Source organism: Schistocerca gregaria, chromosome 9 (assembly GCF_023897955.1).
Source record: "Schistocerca gregaria isolate iqSchGreg1 chromosome 9, iqSchGreg1.2, whole genome shotgun sequence".
Lineage (NCBI taxonomy): Eukaryota > Metazoa > Arthropoda > Insecta > Orthoptera > Acrididae > Schistocerca > Schistocerca gregaria.
Window position 1 is genome coordinate 247,480,027 of NC_064928.1, and position 22,145 is coordinate 247,502,171.

The window sequence follows — 22,145 nt, forward strand, 5'->3', positions numbered from 1 at the left end:
TTTTTGTTGCACCACAGCTTTTCTTTGTTTGTCAGTTTAAAACTAGTGGCAGTATTAGCAGAAAAGATTACAACAGGCTAATGCAAAAAGCCTTACAGCGGGGAAGCGGACAGAGCCAGTAAGGCATACTTTTGCAAGAAGCTGCAAGTGGACTTGCACGGAGCAAGAATTACTGTGCGGACACTACAGTGGGGCAAGTTGCTGCATAGCTGACTTTGTCAGTCGCTGCTGAAGCTGGAGCATCACTGACACAACAGCAATGGGGAAGCAGGTCACCTCCTGTTGAGGCAAAAGACCAGGTCACATTTTAGTTCTATGTGGCTTGGCAAAGCTGTGGTGAGTCCAACTGCCACAAAGAACGCTCATTTTGGCTTTTCAGTGGCTGACGGTGCCTGGAGCCAGGTTGGCGAGGCACACAGCAACTGCCGCCAGCCGCTTTGCACTGCGTGTTCTTACCGCTGCGTTCTGCTCCGGGGTCCGTGGTTCATCTCTGCAGGCTTTGGTGCTTCCTGTACTGGGTCACGCACCCGCGCCAGCTGAAGTGTCCCACTTTTTATTTTATTTCACACATCTAGCTCCATAGGACCAAACTGAGAAGCAAATCTCCAAAGTCAAGGAACTTGTCAGTACTTGAAATTACAACATGAAAGTAGTAACAGGTAAAATAAAATATTTATGAACCCAAAAAAAAAGACAAGCCATAAGTTTAAGTAAACGCAATCAACAATATAACCTAGGACTCACCTTAATTTTTCCAGGAACTCCTCTACAGAATACATGGAGTGACCCCTGAGGAAAGTCTTCAGTTCACTTTTGAAAGCGCGTGCCTTACGGCTAAGATTTTTGAATTCTTGTGGTAGCTTATTGGAAATGGATGCAGCAATATACTACACCCCTTTGTGCATAAGGGTCAAGGAAGTGCGATCCAAATGCCGGTTGGATTTCTGCCAATATTAACTGAGTGAAAGCTGCTGATTCTTGGGAATAAGCTGATATTATGTAACTCTGCAGGCTTCCGTGGCCGATGTCACTGAAGTTAAAATCTTCTGGGTTATTAGGCCGCGTCATGTTTCTTCTAAAATGATCGACGTTTCCACCCCTCTGCTGGGATCTTCCTCAGGATCTTCTGGTGTCCACTACTGCTACAACACTGTCAGAGTCGAGTGTCGCGTCCTCTTATAAAGGGGGCGTTTTCACGCGTTCGTGTTGGAGAAGTGATAGTATTGGTTAAAATTCATGTTGCTACCATTGGTGGGCCATACTCATTGGCTAACATTCCCGCTCTGATGCAGAACAAGGGGCGTCGGTAGCTCATCTCCTGTGGATACCATTGGCGACCCATCGTCATTGGATAGAAAGGCGCACTTCCACACTTATGCTGGAGAAGGGTTATTGGTTAAAATGCCTGCTACCGCTATTGGTTGGTCGTCATCAGTGGGTAGATCCGGAACGGACAAGAGCTAGAGATTGAGAATGTTTACCCAAAATATTATTGTCCGCCGAGGTGACTTGCAGCGCGTTGTTTATGCCGCTCACACACCGCGACCGCGTATTTACTTCCTTGATGGCGGGGAGCCACGGTGCCGGAAGCCTGTAGCCGTCCTCTCTATTGAAATTAGATGCATTCTTAGAAATTTCAACCGTTTCTCGAACCTTTCTTCTACACTCCTGGAAATGGAAAAAAGAACACATTGACACCGGTGTGTCAGACCCACCATACTTGCTCCGGACACTGCGAGAGGGCTGTACTAGCAATGATCACACAGCGGACACACCAGGAACCGCGGTGTTGGCCGTCGAATGGCGCTAGCTGCGCAGCATTTGTGCACCGCCGCCGTCAGTGTGAGCCAGTTTGCCGTGGCATACGCAGCTCCATCGCAGTCTTTAACACTGGTAGCATGCCGCGACAGCGTGGACGTGAACCGTATGTGCAGTTGACGGACTTTGAGCGAGGGCGTATAGTGGGCATGCGGGAGGCCGGGTGGACGTACCGCCGAATTGCTCAACACGTGGGGCGTGAGATCTCCACAGTACGTCGATGTTGTCGCCAGTGGTCGGCGGAAGGTGCACGTGCCCGTCGACCTGGGACCGGACCGCAGCGTCGCACGGATGCACGCCAAGACCGTAGGATCCTACGCAGTGCCGTAGGGGACCGCACCGCCACTTCCCAGCAAATTAGGGACACTGTTGCTCCTGGGGTATCGGCGAGGACAATTCGCAACCGTCTCCATGAATCTGGGCTACGGTCCCGCACACCGTTAGGCCGTCTTCCGCTCACGCCCCAACATCGTGCAGCCCGCCTCCAGTGGTGTCGCGACAGGCGTGAATGCAGGGACGAATGGAGACGTGTCGTCTTCAGCGATGAGAGTCGCTTCTGCCTTGGTGCCAATGATGGTCGTATGCGTGTTTGGCGCCGTGCAGGTGAGCGCCACAATCAGAACTGCATACGACCGAGGCACACTGGGCCAACACCCGGCATCATGGTGTGGGGAGCGATCTCCTACACTGGCCGTACACCTCTGGTGATCGTCGAGGGGACACTGAATAGTGCACGGTACATCCAAACCGTCATCGAACCCATCGTTCTACCATTCCTAGACCGGCAAGGGAACTTGCTGTTCCAACAGGACGATGCACGTCCGCATGTATCCCGTGCCACCCAACGTGCTCTAGAAGGTGTAAGTCAACTACCCTGGCCAGCAAGACCTCCGGATCTGTCCCCCATTGAGCATGTTTGGGACTGGATGAAGCGTCGTCTCACGCGGTCTGCACGTCGAGCACGAACGCTGGTCCAACTGAGGCGCCAGGTGGAAATGGCATGGCAAGCCGTTCCACAGGACTACATCCAGCATCTCTACGATGGTCTCCATGGGAGAATAGCAGCCTGCATTGCTGCGAAAGGTGGATATACACTGTACTAGTGCCGACATTGTGCATGCTCTGTTGCCTGTGTCTATGTGCCTGTGGTTCTGTCAGTGTGATCATGTGATGTAACTGACCCCAGGAATGTGTCAATAAAGTTTCCCCTTCCTGGTACAATGAATTCACGGTGTTCTTATTTCAATTTCCAGGAGTGTATAAATGTTTGTTTCTTTAGCCAGTACACGTACGTTTTTATACTCGATGTCAGAGCCACAATTCTCATGATGTTCCGCTACTTCCGATTTTGCACTGTGTTTTAGCCGCATGTGCCGTTCGTGTTCCTTAATGCGTTCCTTAACAGTTCTTCCCGTTTCGCCGCAGCCACATGTCACTTGATAGACGCCTGCATTGTGGAGGAAATCAGGTGCAAGTCAACAAGATAACGTGAAAACTCCCCCTTTACAAGAGGACGCGACACTCGCCTCTGACAGTGTTGTAGCAGTAGTGGACACCAGAAGATCCTGAGGAAGATCCCAGCAGAGGGGTGGAAACGTCGATCATTTTAGAAGAAACATGACGCGGCCTAACAACCAAGAAGATTTTAACTTCAGTGAGCTGATATTGTTAACAAAAACTGAGAGGCCAATGTCAGAACACCCAGACTAGTGAACAGCGGTCGACAAGAGGTTCGCTGACTTACACCACTTATTGCCCAAATTGCTTGTTTCTGGACCAAAAGTATCCTTTGAAGACGGGAACATGTATCCCAAAATATAATACCATACGTCATGAAAGAATGAAAATAAAAATAGCAAACTACTTTTTGTGTCAAACGATTACTCACTTCAGGTACCGTTCAAATAGTAAAACTGACAGCATTAAGTCTTTGAACAAGATCCTGAACGTGGGCTTTCCACGACAGTTTACTATTTATCTGAACATCTGGAAATTTGAACTGTTCAGTTTCACTAATCATATGCCCATTCGGTGAAATTAAAACGTCGGGTTTTGTTGAATTGTGTGTTCGAATCTGCAAAAACTGAGTCTTACTGCGATTTAGCATTAATGTATTTTCTACAGGCCATATACTTATGTCATGAAGTGCACTATTCGAAACAGAGCCAGTGTTGCACACAACATCCTTTACTAGCAAGCTAGAATCATCAGCAAAGAGAAATATTTTAGAATTGCCTGTATAACTAGAGGGCATATCATTTATATAAATAAGGAACAGGGGTGGCCCAACACTGATCCCTGGGGCACCCCCCATTTAACTGTGCCGCGCTCAGACCTCACATCACAGCTATTCTCAACACTGCGAAAAATAACCTGTTGTTGTCTGATGTTAAAGTAAGAGTTGAACCAATTGCGAGCTACTCCCCGTGTTCCATAATGGTCCAACTTTTGGAGCAATATTTTGTGATCACTCAATCAAACGCCTTAGTTAAATCAAACAATGTGCCTATTGTTCGAAACCTTTTGTTTAATCCATCCAGTACCTCATAGGGAAAAGAGAATATAGCATTTTCAGTTGTTAAACCACTTCTAAAGCCGAACTGCACATTTGATAGCAAATCGTGCGCTATAACATGATCAATTATCCTTACATACACAGCCTTTTCAATGACTTTAGAAAACACTGATGGCATAGAATGAGGTCTAAAATTATCTGCATTATCCGTTTCTCCCTTTTTATAAAGTGGCTTTACTACTGATTACTGTAATCGTTCAGGAAACTGGCAGTTCTTAAAGAAAAAAATTAAAATATGGCTAAGAACAGGGCTAACATTTGCAGCACAGTACTTTAATATTCTGCTAGATAGTCCACCATATCCACGAGAATCCTTAAGTTCAGTGATTTAATTATTGACTCAATTTTCACTTTATCCGTATCACAGAGGAGTATTGCAGACGTCAATGTCGGAAAGGCATTTTCCAGGAGACTTATATGATTCCCTGTAAAAATAATTTTTTTTAATTCACCAGCAATGCTCAGAAAGTGGTTGTTAAATACTGCTCATACATCTGACTTGTCAGTAACAGAGATATTTTTACTACGAACTGAATTTATACCGTCGACCTTGTGCTGCTGACTAGACACTTCCTTCGCAACTGACCATGTGGTTATAATTTTGTTCTGTGAATCAGCTATGCTTTTTGTGTACCACACACTCTTTGACTCCCTAATAACATTTTTAAGCAGCTATCGTGACCACCGTAGCTGCGTGCCTGCCACCTTCCGGCTGTTCTCCAGAGTGACTCCACACTGCTGCCGCCAGCTCTCGCTGGAGAGGCTAGCCGAGTCCTTGAAAACCGCGTGCTGGCGTCAGCACCCTCTCCGCACTCCAGGGCTGATGGCCGTCCTCAGCCACTGGTCACAGCGAGACAACATTACAGTGAATCAACACCTACTAATAACTGCTCCAATATCTGTGGACTTCCATCGACGTGTGTAATCACCTCACCGTCCCGATCCACCTACTACAGTTTGATAATTTAAATGGTTCAAATGGCTCTAAGCACTAGGGGACTCAACATCTGAGTTCATCAGTCCCCTAGAACGTAGAACTACTTAAACCTAACTAACCTAAGGACATCACACACATCCGTGTCGAGGCAGGATCCGGACTGAAGCGCCTAGAACCGCTTGGCCACAACGGCCGGATTGATAATTTAACCATAAGCCTGTTTGCCAGTAGATACTTGTTAATATTCTGGTATCATTGATTTTGTGCGTTTTTTACCTTGTGTAGAGTTGGGCGGTGAAAGTTAAGCAACTGAAATGAAACATGTGCGACTAACCTAAACCTCCATCTCTTTCTATTGTAGTCATCACTTTTGAAGACTGGTTTGTTGCACCTTTCGTCACTTATCCATCCCGTGCGAGCCCCTTCATCTGTGCTTGACTCCCGTAACCTACATCCTTGGTTACTCTACAGTTTTTACTTCCACACTGCCCTCCTTTACCAAATTAACTCACTATTCCTTGAAACCTCAGGATGTGTCCTAAAAGCCTTCATCTTCTTTTTGTCTTGCTATAAAGCTCCTTTGTTCTCGATTCTACTATCTCTTTATTATTTATTCCATGTACCCACCTTATCTTTAAAATTTCTTTGTAAAAATACATTGAGAAGCCTGTATCTCTTGTTAAAACTATTCCTGCGTCGAGTTGGACGTTCACTCTAGTCTTGGCTTCCATGTAAGTCTACACTCCAATGGACTGCTTCCAAGAAATACTTCCCAACATTTAAATTTAATTTTAATGTTAACAAATTTCTCTTTCTCAGAAATGCTCAAATTGGTTCAAATGGCTCCAAGCACTGAGGTCATGAGTTCCCTAGACGTAGAACTATTTAAACTTAACTAACCTAAGGACATCACACACATCCATGCCCGAGGCAGGATTCGAACCTGCGACTGTAGCCAGAAATGCTCTTCTAACTGTTGCATGCGTGTATTTTTTTAGACTCTCTTCTTCTCATGTCGTCAGTTAATTTGTTACCCAACTAGTAACATGGACCCACTATTTTCAGTGTCTCATTTCCCTAAAACTAGGCTGGCCGGAGTAGCCGAGCGGTTCTAGGCGCTACAGTTTGGAACCGCGCAACCGCTACGGTCGCAGGTTCGAATCCTGCCTCGGGCATGGATGTGTGTGATGTCCTTAGCTTACTTAGGTTTAAGTAGTTCTAAGTTCTAGGGGACTGATGACCAAAGCAGTTAAGTCCCGTAGTGCTCAGAGCCAACCTAAAACTAGCTCCCCAAGCATCGCCTGATTAAATTTGACTACAGTCCATTACCATCGTTTGATATTTCTTTATGTTCATCTTTTCGAGGAATGTACCTTCCGTTCAACCGATGTTGCAAATTGTTTGTTATACGTGACAGAATTATCAGCAGACGATGAAATTATTTTTTCTCCACGGAGAAGTTGAATTCCTTTCCCGTTAATCTCGCTGGATGTAAGGAGTGCCACAGGGAATAAGCTACAACCCTGTATCACATTTTCTCACCCTACTGCACCCCTTTGATGTACTACCACTGTCAAAATAAAATAAATAAAACTACTCCGACGATCCGACACACGAGTTGCATTATTGTAGAACAGGCACAGAGGTAACCAAAACAAATTCTCAGGTAATACCAGCCACAGCTACCTCCGTGTCATTGCAGTGTGTTGGTGTGAGCATTTCACGCCGACTCACAGTTTACATTTATTGACCCCTTAACACGTACACAATCTCCCACAAAAGCCTCCTGCACAAAAGACCGTGCAACAGCAGATTCTTGTTCCTCGAATTTTCATTTCGTCAGTGACAACATTTCCTATAACTCTCTGTTGGTCCATCACCATCACAGCCAAGGGACATATGCTGCTAAATACTGCTCAATGTTAATAAACGTCACCAACAGTCGTATATTTTAAGATATCTTATTTTATACTGAAAGCAACGAGTTTCGGCAGTTCATTGTGCATCTTCAGGCCCCATACGCTTTCATCCAGATAAACCACTGGATATCGTGAATTCCAATCGTTATACAAGTGCTTCATACGAAGACGTGACAGCAACTCCTACAACTGCTGCGGGTGTGATATCTCACCAGCGTTGCACCGCCGTATTTCTCAGGAGTCGGCGCAGTGCGATCCACCCGTCATGGACAGGTATAACTGGACTCTGCAAGCGTTTCGAATAGAAATGAAGGAGCAAGTCAGAGGCCATGGAATCAGAAGTAAAGGGAAAAAATCTGTTTCGCACAGCAGAACAAAGCGTCACAAACAGCGTAGACGCCGCAGGCCTGAATCTGACGTCACGGTCTCAGCTATGTTTGTTACTAGCAGGAAACGATCACCATTAGTTGCATTATTCCCGCTTTTTAGCACGATGCGTTTCAGTGTGTGTGCTCCCTGATCTTCAGGTGGACGCATTTAACGTTTGCTCGTGTGTTTCAGTCTTCTTTAGTTACCAACCTACCATAAAATGGTGTTTATGCATCCCGCTATTCTGAAATGGCAGTGAAGTCGAACACTCCAAACAGCAGTAAACCCACTTAGAAAGCATTCCAATCAATTGATTTGTATACTGTTGCATACAACACGAGCGTGACACACACACACACACACACACACACACACACACACACACACACACACACACACACACACACAATCGTGATAGTGAAATGAAGGGAGTAACATAAATGGTTCATATGACTCTGAGCACTATGGGACTCAATATCTGAGATCATCAGTCCCTTAGAACTTAGAACTACTTAAACCTAGCTAATCTAAGGACATCGCACACATCAATGCCCGAGGCAGGATTCGAACCTGCTATCGTAGCAGTCACGCGGTTCCAGACTGAAGCGCCTAGAACCGCTCGGCCACTGATGCCGGCTGCAGTAACATAAACGGTCTCAATGTTGTACAAGGGGATGGACAGTGTCCTGCAAGTGAAAGACGCAAAGCATTGCCAACATTACAGAAAAAATCAAGATGCACCTACTATGTACCTAGTTTTTACATCTATATAGTATTTTTATTTGAACATGATTGCTGTAAGTTATCACCTACTGCCTTCATTTTATAATGAATATTATTGGAAAAGAAGCCAACTCATGGTTTTCTAGCTTCCTGTTGCTAAAGCAGAGATACTAGGACCCGGTTACAGCCCCTGACCAACATGTCAGAGAAGTTTCTAAGACAAGTTCATTACCACGATCACTGAGTACTCATTCATTTCCCAAAGCTTAGTGTCCGCTCATCTTTCACTATTTATGTTTTGAATGTTCTAGCTGTTCTTACCTTTATTGCCAGCATAGGCAGAGGTAGTTTCCTTTAGCGATGCATATTACAGTACATTATGTCCTCTCTTTACTGGGTATACTTTTATTGTCTGCCTGGAAATGTCTTGTGGCAGTTCAAATTAAATTCAAATTAAAGCTCTTTCTTTATACAAACGATTAATAATTAGCCATTCGTTTTACGTTATTGTACATACATAGCTAAAGGCTGCTATACGTACCAACGACGACTTGAGCCTATAGGCCTAATTTTCAACGCAGCCTCAAGAAATTGTCGTATAATATACACTACTGGCAATTAAAATTGCTACACCAAGAAGAAATGCAGATGATGAACGGGTATTCGTTGGACAAATATATTATACTAGAACTGACATGTGATTACATTTTCACGCAATTTGGGTACATAGACCCTGAGAAATGAGTACCTAGTAGCAACACCTCTGGCCGTAATAATGGCCTTGATACGCCTTGGCATTGAGTCAAACAGAGCTAGGATGGCGTGTACAAGTAGAGCTGCCCATGCAGCTTCAACACGAGATCACAGTTTATCAAGAGTAGTGACTGGCGTATTGTGATGAGCCAGTTGCTCGGCCACCACTGACCAGACGTTTTCAATTGCTGAGACATTTGGAGAATGTGCTGGCCAAGACCGGCAACATGCGGTCGTGCATTATCCTGCTGAAATGTAGGGTTTCGCACGGATCCAATGAGGGGTAGAACCACGGGTCGTAACATATCTGAAACGTAACATCCACTGTTCAAAGTGCCGTATATGCGAACAAGGGGTAACCGAGACGTGTTACCAATGGCACCCCATACCATCACGCCGGGTGGTACGCCAGTATGGCCATGACGAATACACGCTTCCAATGTGCGTTCACCGCGATGTCGCCAAACACGGATGCGACCATCATGATGCTGTAAACAGAACCTGGATTCATCCGAAAAAATGACGTTTTGCCATTCGTGCACCCAGGTTCGTCGTTGAGTACACCATCGCAGGCGCTCTTGTCTGTGATGCAGCGTCAAGGGTAACCGCATCCACGGTCTCCGAGCTGATAGTCCACGCTGCTGCAAACGTTGTCGAACTGTTCGTGCAGATGGTTGTTGTCTTGCAAATGTCCCCATCTGTTGACTCAGCGATCGAGACGTGGCTGCACGATCCGTTACAGCCATGCGGATAAGATGCCTGTCATCTCGACTGCTAGTGATATGAGCTCTTTGGGATCCAGCACGGCGTTCCGTATTACCGTCCTGAACCCACCGATTCCATATTCTGACAGTCATTGGATCTCGACCAAAGCCAGCAGCAGTGTCACGATACAATAAACCGGAATCGCGATAGGCTACAATCCGACCTTTATCAAAGTCGGAAACGTGGTGGTTAGCATTTCTCCGCCTTACACGTGGCATCTCGACAACGATTCACCAGGCAACGCCGGTCAACTGCTGTTTGTGTATGAGAAATCGATTTGAAACTTTCCTCATATCAGCACGTACCAGGCGTCGCCACCGGCGCCAACCTTGTGTGATTGCTCTGAGAAGCTAATCATTTGCATATCACATCGTCTTCTTCCTGTCCGTTAAATTTCGCGTCTGTAGCACGTCATCTTCGTGGTGTAGCAATTTTGATGGCCAGTAGTGTAATTGTAAGACAATAAATAAATCGATGGACCACGAAGAAATTATCTGAATGGGGGGAAAATCGGTAGATGTGATGCACGCCTACAGACAAACCTAGGATTACAGTTTCAGAAATACTGCATGATTTATTCAAGAGGAGCGTCACATACCGAGGAAGTCAATGTAGCGTTGGCAAACTCAGGTCCTTGTACAAGCAGTTATTCGGCATTGCATTCATTGACAGAGTGCTTAGATGTCATCCAGAAGGACATCGTGCCAAATTTTCCAACTGGCTCCTTAGATCGTCAAAATCCCGAGCTGGCTCGAGGCCCCCCCCCCCCCCCCCCAATATTACTCCAAAAGTTCTCAGCTGCGGAGACACCCGGCGACTTTGCTGTCGAAGATAGAGATTGGCAAGCACGGACAGGAGCAGTAGAAACTATGGATGTGTGCGGTCCGGCGTTATCTTGCTGAAATGTGAGCCCCGGGTGATTTGCCACGTAGGGCAACAAAACGGGACGTAGAAACATCGTCGACGTACCTCTATGCTGTAAGGGCGCCGTGGATGACACCAGAACGGCTGCTGCTGTAAAAAGAAGAGGCACCTCAGACCATCACAGCTGGATGTCCGGCCGTATCGCGGGCGACAATCGGGTTGGTGTCGTAAAACTCTACGGAGCGTTAAAAATATGGGCTTTGTGGATAGGCGTTAATGCAGACACTTCGTTACCTCCAGACTAGTTTCTGCGGTAGCTCTTCACCGCCATTTATTCAACTGCTTTCACTTTAACGTTAGTGAAAATCCAATGTTTCTGGCAGTATTTATCAGTAAAATTCACAGGAACAAAAATTCGAGCGGCAGAGATGGCCACAGCTGAATCGTTGAGCTGTTATAAAATTTTTAGAGACTCGTCGGCTGCGTTGTTGCGATCGAAGAAGAATTTTTCAAAGCAGTCACCTACTGAATTGAGGCCGGCTCTCTGTCGTGAGATGTAAGGAATAGAAGATGCAAAAGGCTGAAAAAGGGCACTGTAAGGGTAGCTGATCACTGAAAGTAGTCTGCAGATAAGAGACAGTGTCTGCAGGAAAGACGCAGTGTTCGTATCATGACCGACACACAATTCTCGTATTGCTGTTACCATGTTCTAGTGTAATGGAGGTCATGAGCTGGTCGTGCAAATTCAACAGATCGTAAGTAAGTAGTTGGCAGAGCTATTTCTTGCCAAACGGTGGCACAGATTACCTAAACATATTTTTCCCATTTGCATGGATATTCAGAAAGCAGGACGTGAGGAGAACTGAAGCTTGTTGTGCAATGTGGATATGGCCCAAAATGGAGGAGATCAGCTGGTCTGATAAAAGTCAGGATTGTGGAGTTCTGAGAAAAATTGGAGAAGATCGGAAGATGTTTTCTGATAGTGAATAACAGGAAGGTGTTTTGGTTGGAGACCCGATTGCCTTCCAGTAGCGGTATCTGTAAAATTTATTCCGTGCAAGAGAGGGAAGAGCAGACGTGGATGACGTCAGTTGACCGCATGGACAGTACCGAAGAATGAAGAGGAAAGGAGACAAAACAAAAGCAAGGGGGGCTATGAAGGCTGATAACCAAATGATCATGATGAGTGATGTGCCCTCTGCTACGCTAGAGGGTAACACGAGCTCGTGTATAACTACCTTCTTTGCACCCTAGTCGGGCTCAACTGAGAACGAGGGCAAGGGATTTCCAATTAGCAGTATTTTGATGGCGATTACTCGCTCCGACAGTCAGTTAATAACCAAGGAAAACATAATGGAAATTATTTATGGCGTTATTGACTTTCAGCGACTGTAATGAAAGATATATGTACATACCACAGTCAACCGTAAAGTCGATGGATAATTACTTCTAAAACATTATTTTATTTTCGACGTCCCTCAAGTCATATTTGTTCTTTTCAGGCACCGCGTAACCTAATGCACTCTTTACGGCATTAACACTGCTGTAAGCTAGCGTCAGGAATATTTCAGTGTGTGGCATATACACTACTGGCCATTAAAATTGCTACACCACGAAGATGACGTGCTACAGACGCTAAATTTAACCGATAAAAAGAGGGTGCTGTGATATGCAAATGATTAGCTTTTCAGATCATTCACACAAGGTTGGCGCCGGTGGCGACACCTACAACGAGCTGACACGAGGGAAGTCTCCAACCGATTTCTCATACACAAACAGCAGTTGACCTGCGTTCCCTGGTGAAACGTTGTTGTGATGCCTCGTGTAAGGCGGAGAAATGCGTACCGTTTACGACTTTGATAAAGGTCGGATTGTAGCTATTCGCGATTGCAGATTACCTCATTGCGACATCGCTGCTCGCGTTGGTCGAGATCCAATGACTGTTAGCAGAATATGGAATTTGTGGGTTCAGGAGGGTAATACGGAACGCCATGCTGGGTCCCAACGGCCTCGTATCACTAGCAGTCGAGATGACAGGCATCTTATGCGCATGGCTGTAACGGATCGTGCAGCCACGTCTCGATCCATGAGTCAACAGATGGGGACGTTTGCAAGACAACAACCACCTACACGAACAGATCGTCGACGTTTGCAGCAGCATGGACTATCAGCTTGGAGACCATGGCTGCGGTTACCCTTGACGCTGCATCACAGACAGGAGCGCCTGCGATGGTGTGGTCAACGACAAACCTGGGAGTACGAATGGCAAAACGTCATTTTTTTCAGATGAATCCAGGTTCTGTTTACAACATCGTGATGGTCGCATCCGTGTTTGGCGACATCGCGGTGAACGCACGTTGGAAGCGTGTATTCGTCATGGCCATACTGGCGTATCACCCGGAGTGATCGTATGGGGTGCCATTGGTAACACGTCTCGGTCACCTCTTGTTCGCATTGACGGCACTTTGAACAGTGGACGTTACATTTCAGATGTGTTACGACCTGTGGCTCTACCTTTCATTCGATCCATGCGAAACCCTACATTTCAGCAGGTTAATGCACAACGGCATGTTGCCGGTCCTGGCCAGCACATTCTCCAGATGTCTCAGCAATTGAAAACGTCTGGTCAGTGGTGGCCGAGCAACTGGCTCGTCACAATACGCCAGTCACTAGTCTTGATCAACTGTGATATCGTGTTGAAGTTGCATGGGCAGCTGTACCTGTGCACGCCATCCAAGCTCTGTTTGACTCAATGCCAAGACGTATCAAGGTCGTTATTACGGCCAGAAGTGGTTGTTCTGGGTACTGGTTTCTCAGGATCTAGGCACCCAAATTGCGTGAAAATGTAATCACATGTCAGTTCTAGTATAATATATTTGTCCAATGAATACCCGTTTATCATCTGCATTTCTTCTTGGTGTAGCAATTTTAATGGCCGGTAGTGTAGGTTTAACTTCTCCTTCAACGCAAGAAGTAAGGTCGTATCGCTTTAATGGCTGGCACACCCCGAACGGTTTCTCCTGTGTGGGCTGTGCGTGGATGCGTATTGATAAAGTGTACGTGACTGTAATGGTGGTGGTGGTGGTGGTGGTGTGTGTGTGTGTGTGTGTGTGTGTGTGTGTGTGTGTGTGTGTGTGTGTGTGTGTCAGACAGTAAAGACAGAAGCCTCCAGGTGGTCGGTCTGCCCTCGTTCACTTAGGCATGACTGATGGTGAGCCCGGCTACACTTGATCTATCGGAATCCAACCAGGGGACAGCCACGGACCGACCGACAAACTACTTGCTTGCCAACCAATCGGTACATGAGAATTCAAACACAAAATGTTACGGGCGTGATAATCCACTGTGTGTGTGTGTGTGTGTGTGTGTGTGTGTGTGTGTGTGTGTGTGTGTGTGTATTAAGCTGTCAAAGCTACACACGGTGTAGCACAGCGACAACCGCTGAGGAAAGGACACTGCCTGAAATTACGTTAGTAACCAGGCCAGGTAACTGGAACACTAACGGCCACAAGGCCCAAAATTCCGCTGGAGCACTTGAAATGTAGTCAACCGATATAGTTAATTCCACCGCATGGTGGCTAAATTTCAGCAATGCTAATACTCGCTTTGCTCACAGGGAAACCTCCCCAACAGCGAACCACCGAAACGAACCACGACATGAATGGACGTGGCTTGGGTACTTGAAACCACTCTGAACTTTGAAGTCCTGGTTCGGTGAACCACGAAGCTCGTAGCGATCGGACAGCTCCACACACTCTCCAACACTGTGCAGGGACCGCCAGCGGACCCAGCCGACTGCACCGCGCGGAGATAACTTCCCTGGTCCGCAGCAACCGACCGACTACCGTCAGATTGCCGACAACATCTAAAATAGTCGGCAATGGAAATAACGTCAACTACACACACGACCTGACAAACACTTGCATGAAGAACTGAACGATACGCAACAGTAACTAAGCACACACGAAGACAAATCGGGAGTCGATGCACACACACACAGCCGACTCATGAACGATCGGCGAGCCAAAACGCGTCGTCCGGTAGGGGACCGACCGACGGTCCACCGAGATGGTGGCCTGGCGCAAGTGATGCGTGGCTGCAATGGTCGGGCGAGCCATGTGCACGCAGACCTCACTGCTGCTCCAACCCGACTGCACCAGTGCCGCATTGCAACTCCGCGACTGGCAGGTCCAGACTGCACTCCAGACACGCTCCCACTGACTGGCAGCCCCTAACTCGTTTACGACAGACAACGACTGGAAAGTCATAGCAGTCGAGCAAAGATTCTACGAGAGGGGATATATCGATACGCGCTGCTAGCGCCGGTCACTGTCGGGCAAAGCACCAACTCAGTGACAGTAGTAATTTAAATTAACGTAGTGAGGTGGAAGTAAGGTAAAAACAGGCTGTAAAATACATGGTGGCCGGAACACGGGCCACGCACGGCTCACCGCTGTTGTTACGACCTTTAATAAGGAGAGTAACGGTAAGTTTGTTCAAGTGGCTCTGAGCACTATGCAACTTAACTTCTGAGGTCATCAGTCGCCTAGAACGTAGAACTAATTAAACCTAAATAACCTAAGGACATCACACACATCCATGCCCGAGGGAAGATTCGAACCTGCTACCGCAGCGGGCGCTCGGTTCCAGACTGTAGCGCCTAGAGCCGCACGGCCGGTAACTTTGTGTGCAGGGTAACTCGGGATTGAACGGTGTACTCAATGGTTTAAATTTTCTTAAAATAAATAACCTTTCTTAAACATATAAGAAAAATCACCCAATGTATCTTACTTGTAAATCACGTAAAACTGTGTGTTAAGTATCTTTCACATTTTTTTTCAAGGAAATGCTAGTATATTTCCAGTTGTGCCTCGCCCACGGGGCAAAATGGGACAAGGCAATTTTGTTGTAAAACTACTGCCTAAATGTTCAAATCATTACGAATATCATCTTAAAAACCAAGACATAACATTGTTTAATGAATAATTTAGTCTAAGGGAAAATGAGATCTGTAAAAAATCATGAACAATAAGAAAATATTGTAATTACGTTTTTTAGAAACGTACATTTATTTTTAACGCTTAATATCAATTTACTGTTACCGTTACTTTACTGAACGCCGCCGCTCGTGCACCGTACGTATTTTCTAGCTTGCGAATAGAAAACATAGGATGACTTCTAATAAGTCCCATAACCCACGCCTGCCCATTTAGACAAGTTTCTTTGTCGTATCTGTGCAGTAAACCAATTCTTTCTGCTAGTTGATTGGCTGATGATGATTGATTACAGCTGTCCTATCACCTCGTATTCTTCTTCTGCAGTAGACACATTTGTAAGTTTTCCACCTGATTTGTCAACCCTGTACTTGGTATTATTGTTATCGTTAAGAATGTAATTTTCGAACGTTGATTTGGGTGCGTGAAACACGTTAGATGCTCCTAAAGCTCCAGTTTCAGAAGATAAAACTGCTGAAATTGGCGCTTCCATTGATGTAATATCCCGTTGGTGTCAATCTTTCTAAACGAAGTTCACTCCACCTGCAAAAGCAAAGGGAAGAAAAGGAATTCTTCAGTTTGAAATGTAACTCAATAAAAAACTGAAGGGGCAGAACAGGTCACTATGCTGTTCCGCCCCAAGAGCACGGGGTGCAACAACTGACGGGTTTAAACGTATATAACTAAAGCATAACGATTGGCATGCACTTTGGAGATTACATGTTATTTAAGAGGGTACAGTTAACAATTAACGGCTTATCTTCCGTTTAAATTCACAAAAAGTTGTAGAAACATGACTGGAAACGTGAAGGGCAATAGCTCAGTTGCAAGTCGTACTCGACACCGAATGAAAATGGCTGCCTTCTCTTTGAGTCAGAGACATACTTACACGTCTTCACAACCTATTGAGTCATTATTCAGTCTAAAAAACACAATCCCGTCGTGTCCCGCTGTCCCACGAATTCCACTACACAAAAACTTGAACACGCTTTATACAATTAAAGGTAAACAGTATTTGTCTTTGTGTCATACGTTATGCGTTATGAACTTTTGCGATCAGGGAAGACTTCTAGGGCAGGCAGCATTTGTACTTAGAAAAAAGTAATTTCGCTAACACAAGACGAACAGGAAAAATAGTAACACGTCGTTACAGATTCCCGGTGCCATCTCAGATTTTATCTGACAAGGAGAGGTTCCCAGCGGTACGATCGACTTTTTGAAACCATCTATACGGTGACGTATGTTAAGAGCCAATGTATCACACACTGCAGTTATTCTCCCTGATGGGCCATCGTTTGCGAGTAATAGATGAGAAAAAATTCGGCATTTTTCGTAATACTCAGCAGCATGAAAGAAATTGTGTTGTTCAACTTGATTGTGAGGTGATGGATAGGTTAACAGCTTTCGCATGCAGGAGGTTGTGGGTTCGAATCTTCTCAGAAGCTCAATTTTTTTATTTTAAATATTTATTGAAATGACTTTGATCGGCATTTTATTCAATTAACTGATATTAATGTAATTTTTTTATTCCGTTCTTTTGTCACATGATTTTAATAATAATATCATCTTCATTTGCTCTCATTTTCCCTTCTGTCATTCTTTCTCCCCTTGATTTCTTTATTCATGCTTTGCTAATTAATTTTATACATTAATTTCGATTTAATTTTCTATCACACTGTTTTTTTTAGTCTACATAATTCTGTTCATTATGTCAATTTCTCATCTTCCTTGAATTTCGTTTTACGTATAAACCCGTCTTCCATTTAAATTTTCAACTGCGTTATTTTTTCCGTAGTACAATAAATATTTAGGTTATGTTTTAAAACGTCGCTTGACGATTACCGTGAAAAAAGATATCGCACATCTGGTAACAAAAATACGTTTTTCATACCACTGCACAAATATAAATAGATTATTTCAGCTGATAAATCGGAAAATTCAAATCCTTGAATATTATAATACCTTATTATAATTTTGACTCATATTCACAAAAATTCTGATTCGAAACAGAACGATATAAAGGAAAAATGAAACGGGACAGATCATATGGTGTATAAAATTGTGACAAAGAAATAGAAATTAAAAATTGCAATTAATTGACTAAAAATTATGTCCATAGTCTTTACGATCAGGCCGGCCGCGGTGGTCTCGCGGTTCTAGGCTCGCAGTCCGGAACCGCGCTGCTGCTACGGTCGCAGGTTCGAATCCTGCCTCGGGCATGGATGTGTGTGATGTCCTTAGGTTAGTTAGTTTCAAGTAGTTCTAAGTTCTAGGGGACTAATGACCACAGCAGTTGAGTCTCATAGTGCTCAGAGCCATTTGAACCATTTGAACCATTACGATCAACATAAAAAAAATTGAACACCTGACAAGATTCGCACTCACGTCCTCCTGCATTCCTGCATGCGGAGCTGTCATACTACCCCTAACAGCTGACAGCCACACCATAAAATGGACCTTTTACACTTAAGCGCCAAAGGAACTGGTATAGGCAAGCTTATTCAAATACAAAATGGATCAAATGCCTCTAAGCGCTGTGGAACATTCAAATACAGAGATATGTATACAGACAGAATATGGCGGTGCAGTCGGCAACAAGTGTCTGGCGCAGTTGTTAGATCGCTTACTGCCGCTACAGTGGCAGGTTATCAATATTGAAGTGAGTTTGAACGTGGTGCTGTAGTCGGCACACAAGCGATGGGACACAGAATCTCCGAGATAGCGATGAAGTGGGTATTTTCCCGTACGACCATTTCACGTGTGTACCGTGAATATCAGGAATCCGGTAAAACATCAAATCTCCGACATCGCTGCGGCCGGAAAAAGATCTTGCAAGGATGGGTCCAACGGCAACTGAAGAGAATCGTTCATCGTGACAGAAGTGCGACCGTTCCGAAAACTGCTGCAGATTTCAGTGCTGGGCCATCACTAAGTGTCAGCGTGCGAACCATTTAACGAAACATCATCGATATGGGTTGTCGGAGCCCAAGACTCACTCGTGTAGCTTTGATAACTGCACCACACAAACCTTTACGCCTCACCTGGGCCCGTCAACACCGACATTGTACTGTTGATGACCGCAAACATGTTGCCTTGTCGGACGAGTCTCGTTTCAGTATGTATCGAGCAGTTGGACGTGTGAAGGTATGCACACAACCTCATGATTGCATGCACCCTGCATGTCAGCAGGGACTGTTCAAGCTGGTGGAGGCTCTGTAATGGCGTGAAACATATGCAGCTGGAGTGATATCGGACCCCTGAAACGTCTAGATAGGACTCTGAAAGGTGACACATACGTATGCATCCTGTCTGATCATCTAGTATCCATTCATGTTCAGTGTGCAGTCCCACGGACGTGGGCAATTCCGGCAGGAATACACGTTCGGAATTGCTACAGCGTGGCTCCAGGAACACTCCTCTGAGTTTAAACACTTCCGCTGGCCACCAGACTCCCCAGACATCAACGTTATTCAGCATATCTGTGGTGCCTTGCAGCGTGCTGTTCAGAACAATTCTCCGTCCCCTCGTACTCTTACGGATTTATGGGCAGCCCTGCACTACTCATTATGTCAGTGCCCTGCAGACATTAGTCGAGTCCATGTTACGTCGTGTCGCGGCACTTCTGCGTCTCCGGTAATAGGCAGGTGCACCAGATTTTGAGTGTAAAAGACTGCTGAATAGCACACAAAATCCGGTTTTCTATTTTTCGTACGTTAGTCACAAACGACGGCCGACAAGGGTGAATGGCTGCATTGTGTTATACGCGTGATCTTTACCTGTATCACGATATTGACAGAAATCGATCGCACCACTGAGGACCTCTCCTGGAGAGTTACGTAAGTACAGCCAGCCTGGCGAGGGTGGATGAGTGGATGAGAAACTGCTGGGGGACAGCAAGAAGCGGCTCCACCAGGGTTCTCCCACTGCCGCTACTCGCTGGAGGGACTGCCGATTTGCTGATCACATGACCCATCATCGTAAATGTCCCCTCGTATTGCCCTATATTGAACAATCGGAGTGGAACTAAGGCCTCATCCAAAAGTGGTGGCGTTCATTTTTCTCCATCTCTTTGTACGAAGCCGCTCAGGAGAAAGGTGGTTGTTGTGATCGGAAGGCGGAAGGATCAAGTGTAGCAGTGTCATCCACCTTTCGCTGCGCTGGCAGCTTCCTTTACCCTTATTTTTCGGTAACAGATAATTTCTGGTGGAGTCGAAGCATTCGCGGCTGTAAATTACCTCCGCGCTCCGACACGGGCGACGCGCGCGTTAATTTCAGGAACCGCCATAATTCAGCTTCAGCGGATGCAGACGCCGGCTGCACTGCACTTCCTCCTGGCCCTAAATCTCCCGGCGCAGACATATTTTACCGCCGCGACACCGAAAAAGAACCATACAGGCCTTTCGATACACCCATTTGAAGGAACATCCATCTTTCATAGAAATGGCTGATTTACTGCTTTAGGCGGCGTACCGCGGTATCAAGTAAGGCAGACAGGGAGCGTAGCAACGTTAACGCACTCATTTCATTTCAGTCATAAGTAGATTACCGGAGTTTAAAAAACAGAATGAGCCTTTTTTTTTCAACACATGATAATACACGGAGACGACTAAAGTCATAGCGATATGCAGTTACACAGATTGCAGTAGTAAGCGTAAGCAAGCTATGAAAGCACAGTGCATTGGCGGAGGCGTCGTTTGTGCTCAGGTGATTCTTGCGAATATGTACGCGATGTGATTATGGCCGCACGACGGAAACTGATAGAATTTGAACGCAGAATGGCAGTTGAAGAGCAAGACACATGCGACAATCCACTCCGTAAATCGTTAGGGGATTCAGTATTCTGAAATCCACAGTGCCAAGAGTGAGCTGAGAATATCACATTTCAGGAATTACGTCTCACCACGGATAACATTGTGGTGCACGGCCTTCTCTTAACGACCGAGAGCGGCAGCATTTCTGCAGAGGTGTCAATGCTGACAGACAAGCATCACTGCGTGAAATAACCGTAGAAATTCGTGTGGGACGTACGACAGAACTTATCTGTCGAGACAGCGCGACGAAATCTGGCGTTAATTGGCTACGTCAGCAGACGAGCGACGTGAGTGCATTCTCTAACAGCACGGCATCAGCTGTGGCGTCGCTTCTGGGCTCGTGACCGTATCGGTTGGACTATAGAAGACTGGGAAACAGTGGCCTGGACAGGTGAGCCCAGAATTCAGTTGGTAAGGGCTGAAGGCAGGGCTCGAGCGTGGCGTGGGCCTCATGAAGCCATCGACCCAAGTCGTCAACAAGACACTGTGCAAGCTGGTGGTGGCTCCACAATGGTGCCAGCTGTGCTTACATGGAATGAACTGGGTCCTGTGGTCCAACTAGACTCATCATTGGCTTCAAACTGTTGTGTTCGCCTACTTGGAGACCATTTGCAGCCATTCATGGATTGATGTTGCCAAACAAATTTTATGAATGAGAATGCGCCACGTTAGCGGGTGAACCATGAATTTACTTTCAAAACCTTTTCTTAACACTTTACTTTATTTACTAGCGATTCATCAAGAACATCAATACATTTAATCACACTATGTGAGCGTGGAAGTAGTTGCCAGAGGGTAACTGATGAAAACAAATAAAATTTCTTTCAACAAATGGAAATTTTATTCCTAAAAACATTTTGTTAAACAGATCTAAAATTATAATCAGAAAGCACCCTCATAAGATCAAGTTACAGTTTATTCAGAGGCAGAAAGAGCAAATATTGACAGTATGAGCTTTCGGGCTGAGAACCTTGCCGCTCCCTTTTGACACGGCCATAGCCACGACCGCACACAGCTACCTCTAAAAGACTACACTGGTGCAAATCTGCAACACACTAGTTTACTTTAAACTAAAAATGGATGTGTGTGATGTCCTTAGGTTGGTTAGGTTTAAGTAGTTCTAAGTTCTAGGGTACTGATGACCACAGATGTTAAGTCCCATAGTGCTCAGAGCCATATGAACCAATATCGTGCCGGAACTCGTTTACCACGGGAAACGAAGCAACTCGACAGCGAATGAATTCAACAAGTCGTCCGAAGCACCAGCAGAAATATTGATCCATGCTGCCTCTACAGCCGTCCATAACTGTAAAACCGTTGACGGTGCAAGGTTTTGTGCACCAACCCATCTTTCATTATGTTCCATAAATGTTCGATGCGACTCATGTCGAGCGATCTGGGTGGCCAAATCCTTCGCTCGAATTGTTCGGAATGTTCTTCAAATCAATCGCGAACAATTGTGGTCCGGTGAGCCGTGGTAAAATTTGCTGTTTTGAAGAGCGCAGCGCGCAGTGTGAAGCAGTCGCCCTTCGTTTCTGGCGGTGGCACCGCAGCTGTGTTGTCTCCCTCTGGTGGGAAAGGGGAGAGGTTGCCTGTTCACGTGCATTTAAGGGGCGC

At 45.7% G+C, this 22,145-nt stretch overlaps 1 protein-coding gene across 2 annotated transcripts in view; it reads left to right on the forward strand.

Moving 5' to 3' along the window:
• LOC126292223 (G-protein coupled receptor moody) overlaps nucleotides 1-22,145 on the forward strand; it is a 1,247,805-nt gene that overhangs the window by 852,959 nt on the left and 372,701 nt on the right. The window lies entirely within an intron of this gene.